The sequence below is a fragment of the Cupressus sempervirens genome, chromosome 3 (assembly GCF_028749045.1).
Source record: "Cupressus sempervirens isolate cs-2001-9-10 chromosome 3, ASM2874904v1, whole genome shotgun sequence".
Classification (NCBI taxonomy): Eukaryota; Viridiplantae; Streptophyta; class Pinopsida; order Cupressales; family Cupressaceae; genus Cupressus; species Cupressus sempervirens.
In genome coordinates, this window is record NC_143120.1 from 366766 (window position 1) to 378971 (window position 12206).

Consider the following 12206-nt stretch of genomic DNA (forward strand, 5'->3'; position numbering starts at 1 on the left):
TAGCACATGAATGAAGTTCCCATCCTTGTTCATGACACTCAAGTGACTTCATTTTTTCCAAGAACTTCTCATTGATAAGTAAACTAAAAATAATCTCAATGCCCACTCTCTAGCATTCTATAATCACAAATAAATCACTTTCTATTCTTTCAATTTTGAGTTGCATACCTCTTACATAGTTTTAGGTGTTTTGGGAGCCTCTTCAAACAATCCTTGAGACTCAATAGTCTCCTTGCACACAAGTGTATGTTTAAAGTCTACTGCACCAAAACTATATGTCCTAACTGCTACTCCACAAGCAACAATCTACAGAAAGAAGAGATCAATCTCATTCATTATTGAACACAAATCATAAGCCCAAAAATATATAGGTGTATTTAAAGAGCACAAGAAAATTATATTTTTTGAAATCCTCTTGCCATTAAACATAGATGAAATATTTTTGAACTTTGAACTTTGCGTACATTGCAAGAAAATGTCTTCAAATGCCTCCTTCTCAAACAACAACACTGTCATCCAAGGGGCAATACACTATTGAAGCAAAGCAACGGGGGTTACCTAAAATTATATGGGGTACTACTAGTGCATCTTGTGGTAAAAAATTTGTGCATTGAAAACCCATCTCTCACTATCCCAGTGCTATTTGGCTCGCCTTTGCTCTCGACTTAAAAATTCTTGCTAGGCACAATCATTCAGAGTGTCATTCACTTATGTTCAAAATCTGCAACTGATAACCTACGTTCGAAATGGCATGGGGTCAATGACTAACCAGAGAAATAAGTTCGATACCTCCTCCCATGGTCATGACTGATTAACTCATAGTGAAAATCAAACCTCTCATGTACTTTTCTCTCTTTTTCAAAAAAATGTTATAATCCATTTTGGTTGAAATTTTGACTAGACAAACTCATGTTGCTCAAATTTTTGACTAACTCAAGATCTTAACCAAAAAGAAAAGTGAACATTAAATGGAAAATGGCATAAGGTTGAAAATTACCACCAAATCTACGAGTGCCTCAACACTCTACTCCTTCATTTCCTAAACAAGATTGGCATGTGCCAATCCATTGTTATCATCAAAAATTCAATTCAAGATTTCACTACACCTTGCCAAGCCTACTTGTTGTTCTTGTAATTAAATATTCACTAATTACACTTACTTAATCTTGCTTAGGACAATACATTGCATAGTAGTTTGTGATTGAGATACTTGGGAGTTTGCACCTCAATTAAACACATGGTGTAGGAGAATTCTACTCTAGGTGGTCATTGTTGTTATCTCATTCCACCTTTAGTGTACTTATCACATTATCATCCTCATCATCTCACATACTTCATTGCATAATGGAGGATGGTCCACCTTTGGTGGACATGTGATTCCACCTTGTGTGGGTGATAAGTTATCTTCTTCTTATCATTGTCTTCTATTGCCTCTCCTATATAAGGAGGCCTATTATGTACATTTAAAATCAAGTCCATTATCAATAATAGAATTATTGCATATTCATGCAATTGTCTTGCCAATCTCTTGTGGAAGTTATCTTGGTCTTTCATTTGATCCTGGGGGTGTTGTAGAGTCACCTAAAACTCTAACACTTGCCTAGGGCAACTTGAAAAATTAACTCCTTGACTTGCACGAACCCCAAAAATATCATTTACACTATTTACAAGTGCTATTTTTGATTTCCAAGAACCATGGTGTTTTGACCAAGGAAGTTCAAGCCATAGCCATTTTAATGCTAGCAACTCAAAATTGTATAGCAAGAACACAAACTAATTAATTTTCCAAACCTTGTAAAATGAATGCTTTGAACCAAAAAAACTATGCATAGATTCAACATAATTATGCACAGATTCAAAAAATGGTACAAAGACACTACTCCATCAGAAAAAGTAAACTAATCAATACAAAATCTTAGTCAAATCCTTCAAACAATGTTTCTTGTCACACAAAACTCTCCTACAGAATGTGTTGTCAGTACAATTGAGTATCCAACCCTTGGAAATTAGTTGGAAAGTGTTTAATTAGGTTACCTCCTCCATCTTGGCCCTTGGTTTGATTCATGACTACCCATGTAGTTCATTTCTCAAAACTGTGCAAAAAGTTGCTATGCAATTTTGAAAAAAATGCAAAGTTGTCAATGAAACTTTTTGACAACTTTTGCAATTTTGCACATTGAGCCTTAAAAATTGACCAATTTGTTATTAAACCTTGAAAGATTTTCCTACAAAATGTAAGTGTCACTTTTTAACACATCTTGCCCCTTTTAGGCCTTTTTCCACATTTTTCCTTATTGAGCAATTCTAAGCAACTTTTGCCTATTAGGACCTAATAGACAAAATTTGACTCACATTCAAAATCCTAGCTAGTCAAACTTCCTAAACTCACCTTGGGACTTTATTCCTAGTCCATATTTCTTTAATGGTTGGTTAGACCATTTACAAACCAAAAATTCATTAGGGTTTCACCTTTACCCCTAGGTGCTCTTGCATAAGAGTGTCTCTTTCTTTTGTAAATGCATTGTTCAAGAGCTTCTTCTAGGTTCTTCTATAACTAATCCATATCCATAGAGATCTCACTCAAGCTATTAGGCCTCTTCTAAGTAACTCTGATCTTATACCAATTGTTAGAAATAAGAAATACCATGAGAGGGTGAAATAATATTTCACAAACTTTTGTCCACCTATGGATATCATTAACAATCTTATAACTTTCATAAATGAATAAACTAATTAAGATGAACAGTAAGCACAACCATAAAGCAATAAAATACATAACATAATTTCTTGTTAACTAGAAAAACCCTGCCCAAGGGAAAACCACAATGGAGATGGTACCCATAAAATGATTCACTAATCAAAAGTATCTTGTAAAAAATATTGATCGTTTTAGGAGTCTATTACATCCACATAGTGTCTTGGTCCTTATTAGAGGACTAGGCCTTGTTAGAAGTCTCAACCCTATTAGGAGTTCTTGATATAATTACAAAATGTATTCAAGTTGATCCCACTACCCAAACATGCAATATATAATTATATACATTAAACAAAAGAGTATATACAAAACCCTCTTTATAACTGTTGATATCTTCAATGTCTGATATAATCTTTGTGGCTCGTTGTATCAACTTCACATATTCTACTTTTACTATTTTACCATAAAATTTCACATTACAGAATAACTCCATACTTATCACAATAACCAAACTTTACTTTGCATTCAAAAAACTTTCAATTATACCTTGTTAATTTATTTTGTCAGCCTTCATGCCTTCATACATGTCTTAAAACATAAAATTATACTTTTCCCGCTTAGGGTTAACATCTAGGATGTTGTCCCTAATTAGTTAAGAAATAATTTTGGTAAACAAAATAATTCTTTAACATAAAATACTTGATTCCTTGTCTTTGTCATGTTCAGTCGGCTCATTACTATAACTAGAAAAAGTACAATAACAATGCTTATACTGCCTTGCGCTCTTAGGTACAGTATGTTGACATATTGTACTATCACTAGGTAATTTTGCACATGCCATTGATGGCTCTATGAACTATGTTAATCAAAATTCCAACTACACTAACAAATAAACTACATGATACTTATACAAATTTCTAAGTCAAACTACCAAAACTTCATCTCCATACTTTACTCATTTTAACACTGATTATATGTTGCCATAAATGAAAACTTCAACTTATCTACCTAGCCAAATTTCCAACATGTATACCTTATGTCTATGGTCATAACCTTTGATGTAATGATTTAAGTTATAGTTGTTTTAGTGGAGAATAGCTACAAGACAGTGGTATAAAGACCTAGTTGGTGAAATTTGGGAATAACTCATTAACGAGCTGAACTTAGGTTTACAAGCATTGTAAGAATTTGTCTTACACAAAGAATGAAAATGCCAAGATCTAGAATCTTGATTGATAAAACATGAGAGACAAAATTATATGATCCTCAAATGACTTGATTTGTTGATGATAAAAATACTAATGGGTAATGGATGCCCAAATCAGGTAATAAGATACAATATATCTAGATGTGGCTAAAAATATAGGCAATGCAAGCTAGGAGCAATGCAAGTGATAAGCATAACAACTAAGAACATGTCCACAAAAGGTGGATTATCCACTTATTCTCTTGTATATGGGGATTCTTTATTGTATAGGCATGGTGTATTTCATAATGGAGGGGTCTTGATTAATCTATCCTTACATGCATCTTGCTTTCCTTTTCATCTCTCTTTTTGAGGGAGGATTTTTCCAATGAGATTTTCTCTCTTTCTCCATTTTATGAGATATTGCATTACATATCTTTTGCAATAGCATATTGTACATGGGTACATAATATGGCCTAGTAGTCAAGATCCATCATGCATAGTCATCTAGCTTTTGTAAGCTTAAGTACATTCCCCTAGTTTACACTTTGGGGTGTTGGTATAGTTAAAGATTACTAATCATAGTTAATTTAACTTTAGATAATGCATTTTCATATTAGTTTTCATGTAGACACATTAAATTTTGCACTTTATTTGAGCATATGTTGTCTCACACCTCTCTTTGTGTGATATACCTTTGTGTTCTTAGGTATCTCCCTATTGGTGAATAGATTGTCCTTTCAACTATTTAGCAAATTCACTCTATGCCCAAGTTAAAGAAATTACAAAATGTCCACAACAGTTGAGAAAATATCATGTTATTCAAATTTCTCTCTGAATTTTAAAGGTATAGCTCCCTTATGAAATTTGCAATGAATTCAAAATTATCTTTGCACTTTTACCAGAAAGCGTGTAAGGATCTCTCAATTACTCTTCCATAGTGAGGTAAGAATCAATACAACCAACAAAAATAAACATTCATCAAACCATACTTCCATAGAATATCTACTTCAAAGGAATGAATAACACCATAAACTAATATCAATCATTCAAACACCTTAATTGAAATGAACTTACAGTAAGAACAACGATCAAATATCTCGAACCAATAAACCAAAGTTCACAAAGTAACGATGATCTAACACTTCAAACACCAATTTTCCAAGCTGAATTCAAGATTATATATATGTGTGTGTGTGTGTGTGTTAAACCTTCCTCATGCACACAGTCATTCAAAAAGCAAAACATCCATATACTATCTTTTGATTGTTGTATAAAATATCTACTTGTCTATTTCTAAACTTAATCAGTTCAATGCCCTAGCATTTATAGTTCCATTACAGAATCTGAAAGGCCTCCATCAAAACCTAGCAATTTTGATTAAAACAAGAAATAGTTATGAACAGGCAAGTAGTTATAAAATAGGCGTCAAAATGTAACTAAAATAACTATCTTGTTCAAGTCTCACTGTCAGCCTTCTCTTCCTCGCCCACGGTTTGATGCACCAACTTCTAGCTCCTGAAAGTGTTCATGAATTCCTGCATTACATGAGAATGTGAATTTTTTAGACTCAACAACCTAGCACTACATGCGTCCTTCTACCATTTGAACTCCTTTATCTTCAAGCTCTGACACGAAATGGGGTCCTTGTTGAGACGTAACATCGACTCAATGTTTGCCAACACAGTGAAGTCATTAGCATTGGGAAATTCATTATCCCTAATCTACTCAATAGATTCATTGAAGCTCTTAGTTAGTGTCTCAAAATCCATATTCCCATCGTTGAACTGTAGGATTCCTGTTGGATTTACTACTTTCATATCTTTAAGGAGTTCTTCGTGCATTCCAGTGACTTTGTTCTCAATGCTTTGCACTTCTTTAATGGCCTCCTTGTAAACTGACTCCTTCCAACTCATGTTGTTTTTCATGATAAAAAACATGCAAGGATACACATTTTTCATAGGATTCTCATTCAAAAACTTGAGCACCCCAAACCTCTCAACCTTAGTTACTTGAAAAATAATTTCTTGACACCGGCTTTGCTTTGCTTCCCACCTGGGGATCAAAGTTTGAATCTCTCCCAATAGTGATTCCCGTTTGGCATATACATTTATGAATTCCAAAATAAACTTATTATCTTCTTTAATGACGACTTCCACCCAATCCTTCATGGCATCTTCTAACAACTTTCCTCTTTGCATTTGCTTCATCAGCTGTTGACTTCCAGCAGAATTTAGGTCAAAAGCTTGGGGAGCTTGAACAATTGGCAATGCACCAAGATTCATCAAGGAATCAATATACACGGCCATAGTTATCACCATGCCCTTAAGTTCCTTTTTCTCTTTGCTATCCTTCTCAGATTGAGTTAACATGTGGTTAGTAGAGAATTCAAAAAAGTGATTACCAGTGTTTCTATTAATGGTCCCCAATTCAACCAAGGTAACTTTGAAACCTTCATCATCAATATCTTCAGACTCTATTTTCTACTTGTATGTGGCTATTTCAGCTGTTATCTTCCCTATCATTAGGTCCTTGATCAAGTGGGCATCCATCTTCAACTTCTTAACCTTGGAACCCCATGTAACATATTTAGTTACAATGTCCTTCATAGGTGATGTAACCGGTTGCAGACTTCTTTTCTTTTTGATTGTGTTGGATAAACAAGCAGGGATAGCAAGGCCTATAGAAATTGCCTGGGGATCTCTAGTGGGAGTCATAAAATTTGGTTGATCCACCTCAGGAACCTTAATGAATTGTACATTTCCATCAACACCATTTGAGAAATTGAGACCATCAGTTGAATCATGCCCCTAAGTTGACATCTTCTCTGTTGAACATTGTGTTGCTTAAGGGCCTCAAATTTAGCCTGAGACCTGGTCCTAGAAGCCATGTTTTGTGTATGAATGGGCGTTCTCCTCTGTTTACCTTGAACCAAATCACTACCTACAATAGGAGAGGAAAGTGGGATGTTAGAAGATGATGGTTTAGAAAAAGAAACCACCCCTGAAGAGGGTTCATTGACATCTTTCTTGTTTTGATTCTTTAGCCAATCGTCAGTGTAAGTAAATATAAATCTAGCTCTTAGATTTATATCCTCTTCCTCATCCTAGTTCCAATCTACTACCAGTGACTTCAATTCATGAGATTCTTCCTAGCCTGGTTCAATCATATCAGAACCATCCTTAATCACCCCCTCTGTTTTGAACTTCAACCTCAGGGAACCAATTTGCTATTATGTTAACCTTGAATGATCTCTCCTCAAAACCTTCTCTTTATCTTTACAATCTTGCTTATTGTGGAGTTGCCAATGAGTGGCCTAAAAGCCTAAGAATTTGAATTGCATATCACTTACTATCAAAATTTCTTCTACTATGATATGAACCAAAATTGAATCCAAGTAAATTGCTTCCAATAATAGAAGTGTTAGTCATACTATTATAGACCAGAGAGCCCAACTTAATCGGGAAGGTTGTCGCCCAATCTTCCTATGGTAAATTATCCTTAACAATAGAGAATAGTTTCCTACAAATCTCAGCTAAAACAAAGCAATCCAAAGCATATCGCGAAAGTTTTATAGGTTCCTCTTCATATTTTCCTATTCTCAAGTAAGTGAACCTTAGAAACTATATAAAATAACTTCTGTATTGTTGAACCAACCTTTGAGCTTCGGGAGACAACCTAGGCATTGGTGTTTTCTTCAAAGTTGTATGCACATTTTCAATTAACACATCATGAACCTTCCTAAAGTTCTGCAGTGCTTTATCTTTTTGCAGTAGAGGGCAATATTGGTACACTATTATTTCTTCACTCTAGACTCTGTGAGGAAGAGGGTTAAGGTCACTAACACAGGCAATATAATAAGTCAAGTAGGAAGCCATATAGAAATTTTCTCTAGACTCTTTGGCATGCTTAAGCTACGTCCTTAGTGAACTAGCGATAATCTTCGCCCAATCCATCCATTGTTCTCCTTTCAAAATAATTTCTATATATCTATACATCCATTCCTTAAAGAGGAGAACATCAGTATAACCTTTGACCCTATGTAATAACACCACAAGGTCATGAATATGAGGTTTAAGGTGATCTTTAGTGATAACTTTGGGTAGCCTATAACCTCTGCTGTACATGGTCTCAGTCCATTTCCTAGCTAGGGTATTACAAAATTGGTTTGGAGTTTCTTGATATTTAGCCTGGACTTGAACAGGGGAGAATGCAACAAAAGTGCCCTCTGGCAGACGCAATACAAAAGCAATAGTGTCTCTAAAAATTGAGATCACTGTTTCACCATCTTTGCTTACAATACATTTTCTCCTAACATCATAGTGGTCAATACACATTTGGAGCAACTCAGGACTCAAAAGAGATGGGAGAAAAATCACAACTTCAAGTAGTCCACTAGTTAGAACCTCCATGCACCCTTTTGATTTATCAGCATACTCAAGGAAATTTGCTTGCAAATTCTCTACCTTAACACCCTCTAAATTTGTATCACTTATGACAGGCTTTCTACATTCCAGACTTGAAACTGTAATCACCTAAAAATGGTCAGCTAGACTATTAGCCCCTTTTTCAACATTTTGGCTAAATTAATTTAATCATTTACCTAGACCAAATTGCTAATAATCAATTTATTTGATTATAACCTATAGTTTGACTATGCTATCCTAAGTTCATTATTTGATTAAAAGAACATGTCCCCTTTTAATTAAATAAAAGACCCCATTCTTCTAACCCACTTAAAGTGCGCACATAAAGTCCTTTTTCTATTTTGCAATTAAAAGAAAAGGCTTTGTGACTTTTGTCTTATATGACAAGTCAACTTATATTCTATTGGTTGACTTGTGTGTGCACATGGATCACTCCTCTTTTCAAATTCTACCATTGATCATCCACCATCTTCATCCTGATGTCTACCGTCCATACGACTTTAAAAGGGAGAGAGCTTTCCCCCTCAAAGGATCCATCTTTTGAGTATTGTTATGCTGCAGGTTTTCTAATAGGTTTCTTTGGAGCTTTGTGGAGAACTTCTATTTTTTGTCTACATTCTCTCATACCATAGCATTTTAGCTTAGATTCATGTTGCATGGTAGTTATAGCTTCTATTTTGCAATAATCTATTTCACATAGCTTAATATTTGGATTGTAACACTCTCATCCATGCTTAGGATAGCTGCACTTTTCATATTCATTCTAGCTTAATCTTTATTTGCATTGCATCCTTGAGGAACTCCTTGGGACATTTGCATTCTTGCATCTTGTCTTTGGAACCTCCTATTGCATGGTTTACTAGCAAGAAGAGTATCTCGAAGGCTCATCTGAGAGCCTTCTTATTCTTGAATTATACTCTCTTGCACTCCATGGATAGGGAGCTTTAAGCCAGCATCCAAACATTTCAAACTCATGGAATCGTTTGGATAGAAAGGTTTAGAGTGGGACACTTTTGAGTTTACATTTTTGGCGCCCATCGTGGGGCTTGAATCAAGTTTCTAGCTCAATTTGCTTTTATTTGTCATATCTGGCTTTTTACAGCAACATATTGAATCTAATCAAGTGCTTTTGTAGAATTATCACTTTGGTTTTAAGGCCAACCCATAAGTAGATTGGTTTGAAGGCCAAAAATCTAGTTGGTTTAAATAAACCGCTTGGAGTTTGGTTCTCAAATTCTTTTTGCAATTTGGGTATGTGCCCAACATGTCTTAGTCTGATTTTCAGAGCATTTTGACGTGATTTGCCAAAGTTATGTTTTTTTCTTTATTTTTCATAAAAAGTCATTTTTGATTGCAAATCAGTGTATTTTTCGAAAAAACTTACATTTTCAATTTTTTTTTTTTTGAATTCTAAGGGGGGGTACTTTCTTTGTGTTTTGACGTTTGAGGTTGTATTAGGGATCAAAAACCCGCTTTGATAAATCTGGCCTGTTTTGACAAAATGGGTCTCTAGGGCACAAATGAAAAGATTTTTTTGAATTTCTTGCATTTTTGGAAAGCTCTCTGGTTTATAGTTGTAGACACCTAAATCCTTTAGAAGATAAAGTATTTTTATTTTCTGAAAAAATTCCTGATGACATCATCATTTATTAATTAATTAATTATTTAATTAAATAATTTATTTTTATGCCATTAAATCCCTTTATCTTAATTAAAAATATTTAATTAAGGAATCCCTACCAAAAATGTTTAAATCTTATTTAAACATTATTTCCTTATTTATTAATTATTTAATTAATAAATTGACAAAAAAACCCAAAATAAATAAAAAATTTATTTTTTGCCCAAAACTTGGCCAATTTCCTAAAGACCACTAACCTCTTCCAAAATCTTCTAATCCTTCTTTAATTTTGATTAAAGGCTAATCTCATCATTTCCTACCCCTAATCCCAATTCAAAATATTTAATTAAGATTAAATATTAATCCTCATGTTTATTAAAAAGGTTTTAATAAATATCTCCTCAACCCAAACCCTTGAAATAAATAAAACTTTATTTATTTCCTAAAAATCTAATTTATCCTCATCCTAAGAAGTTCTAGACTCTTCTAGAAAGTCTTCATCCTCATCCTAGGAAGTTCTAGACTATTCTAGAAAGTCTTTATCCTCATCCAAAGTCTAGACTCTTCTAGAAGATGTCTTTAAACCTAATCCTAATCCCCTCCTAACCTTGTCACATTCCCTAAACATGGGTTAAGACTTACTAACCCAAGCCAAAGTTAACAAATATCTCCTCCTTCACCCACCCTCATTAAATGCCATCAACTTTCCTATCCCTAAGCTAATCCTAAACCATCCTAATCCATCCTCTAATCATTTGCACAATCCTAAGCAAGCTTAAAACCTTCCTAATCAAGCCCAATTCAAAATTCCTCTCATCTCCCTCAAGATATCTCAACCATAAAACTTTATGAAGCCCACTAGGCCATAAATGACTCTTCCAAGCCCTTTCATTGCCTTTACAAGCCATTATGAGGGTCTTTATGAAGATTTTATCCTTTGAGCCTCCTTTGTTGACTCATCATTCCCCTTTCCTCCATCCTCTCACCTTGTGACATGTGTCACTCCTTGATTGGCTGTAAGGAAGCACAATCCATGTGCTCTCCTCTCATGCAATCTGAGCCTTCCATAAGCTCTTTCCCATCCTCGCATCCTAGCCCTTGATCCCTCAAGCCCTTTGCCTATTTAATGAATCCTCTCCCAAGCCATTTTAACACAATCCATGAAGTAAAGTCATAATGCCATTTTAAGAAGCCATTTAACATCAAAACCATACACTCACAACCAAATTCCAACTCCATTTGAAGCCCTTTTTGAAGCATAAGCTTGAGCATACATCCTATCTATTTAGACAAAGCCACTCAACAAGAGAGCTTCTCATTGAGAGAGCCCATTAATGGCTCATATTTTCAATTGAGAGCTCATCTTAGTCTATCTTGAAGTTTATGAATTTTGTTTAGTTTGTAGAAGCTTTATTTAAATTTGGTTTCTATTAGCATACTAACATTGCTCATATACAATAGTAGGGGTCTTTTCTTTTCATTTCTGTTTTTGGATCTAAAATCATAGCAAAAAAGTCTAATCTTGTTGACTAGGTCAAAAGAAAAGAGTAAAAATGAGAGCATTTGTGATTAGTTTGCACTTTCTTTGCATACACTTGATTGGAAGATAACTTGGATATTTGACGCAACTAACCACTTTTTATTGCATTTTTTAATGTTATTTCACACTAACTTGTGGTGCTAACAAGTTGTGATTGCAAGTTGCCATCCTTGTGAAAAAAATTGAAACATTGCATAAAAAGAATGCATGTCAAATCTTCAAATGCACAAGGGCTACTAATGATTGTTTGCAGAGCTGCCCAACGCATAAAAACCCAATTTTTCTTGTTCTTTACTTTTACATGTGTGGCATATACTAGTTGTTTGTTTTTAGGCACATTAAAACTTACAATTGGGATCTTTTGGTGATAGGAGAGTATGCTCTTCACCCTTGTGGTGAATCAAAAATCTTGACTTACCATTTGGTTTCAAGAGTAAGAGGCAATTGAATCTTCTTGGTGTGTTTGGGAGAAAATGATTGGAATAGGAGAGTATGCTCTTCACCCTTGTGGTGAATCAGAAATATTGACTTCCAAAAGTTGATCCACTCTTTGTGTAGTTTAGAATCCTTTAGAGGGCCTACTCTCGGACAACCTGAGAGGAACACCCCAAGTGGGGACAAGCATATTACCTGGCTCTTCCAACCCACTATAAACTCAAGGCTATCAAGGACACAAAATTTTGATAGACGTAGTGTTTGTCTTCGCCTAGTGTGATCGCTTATGGGATTTCAACCAT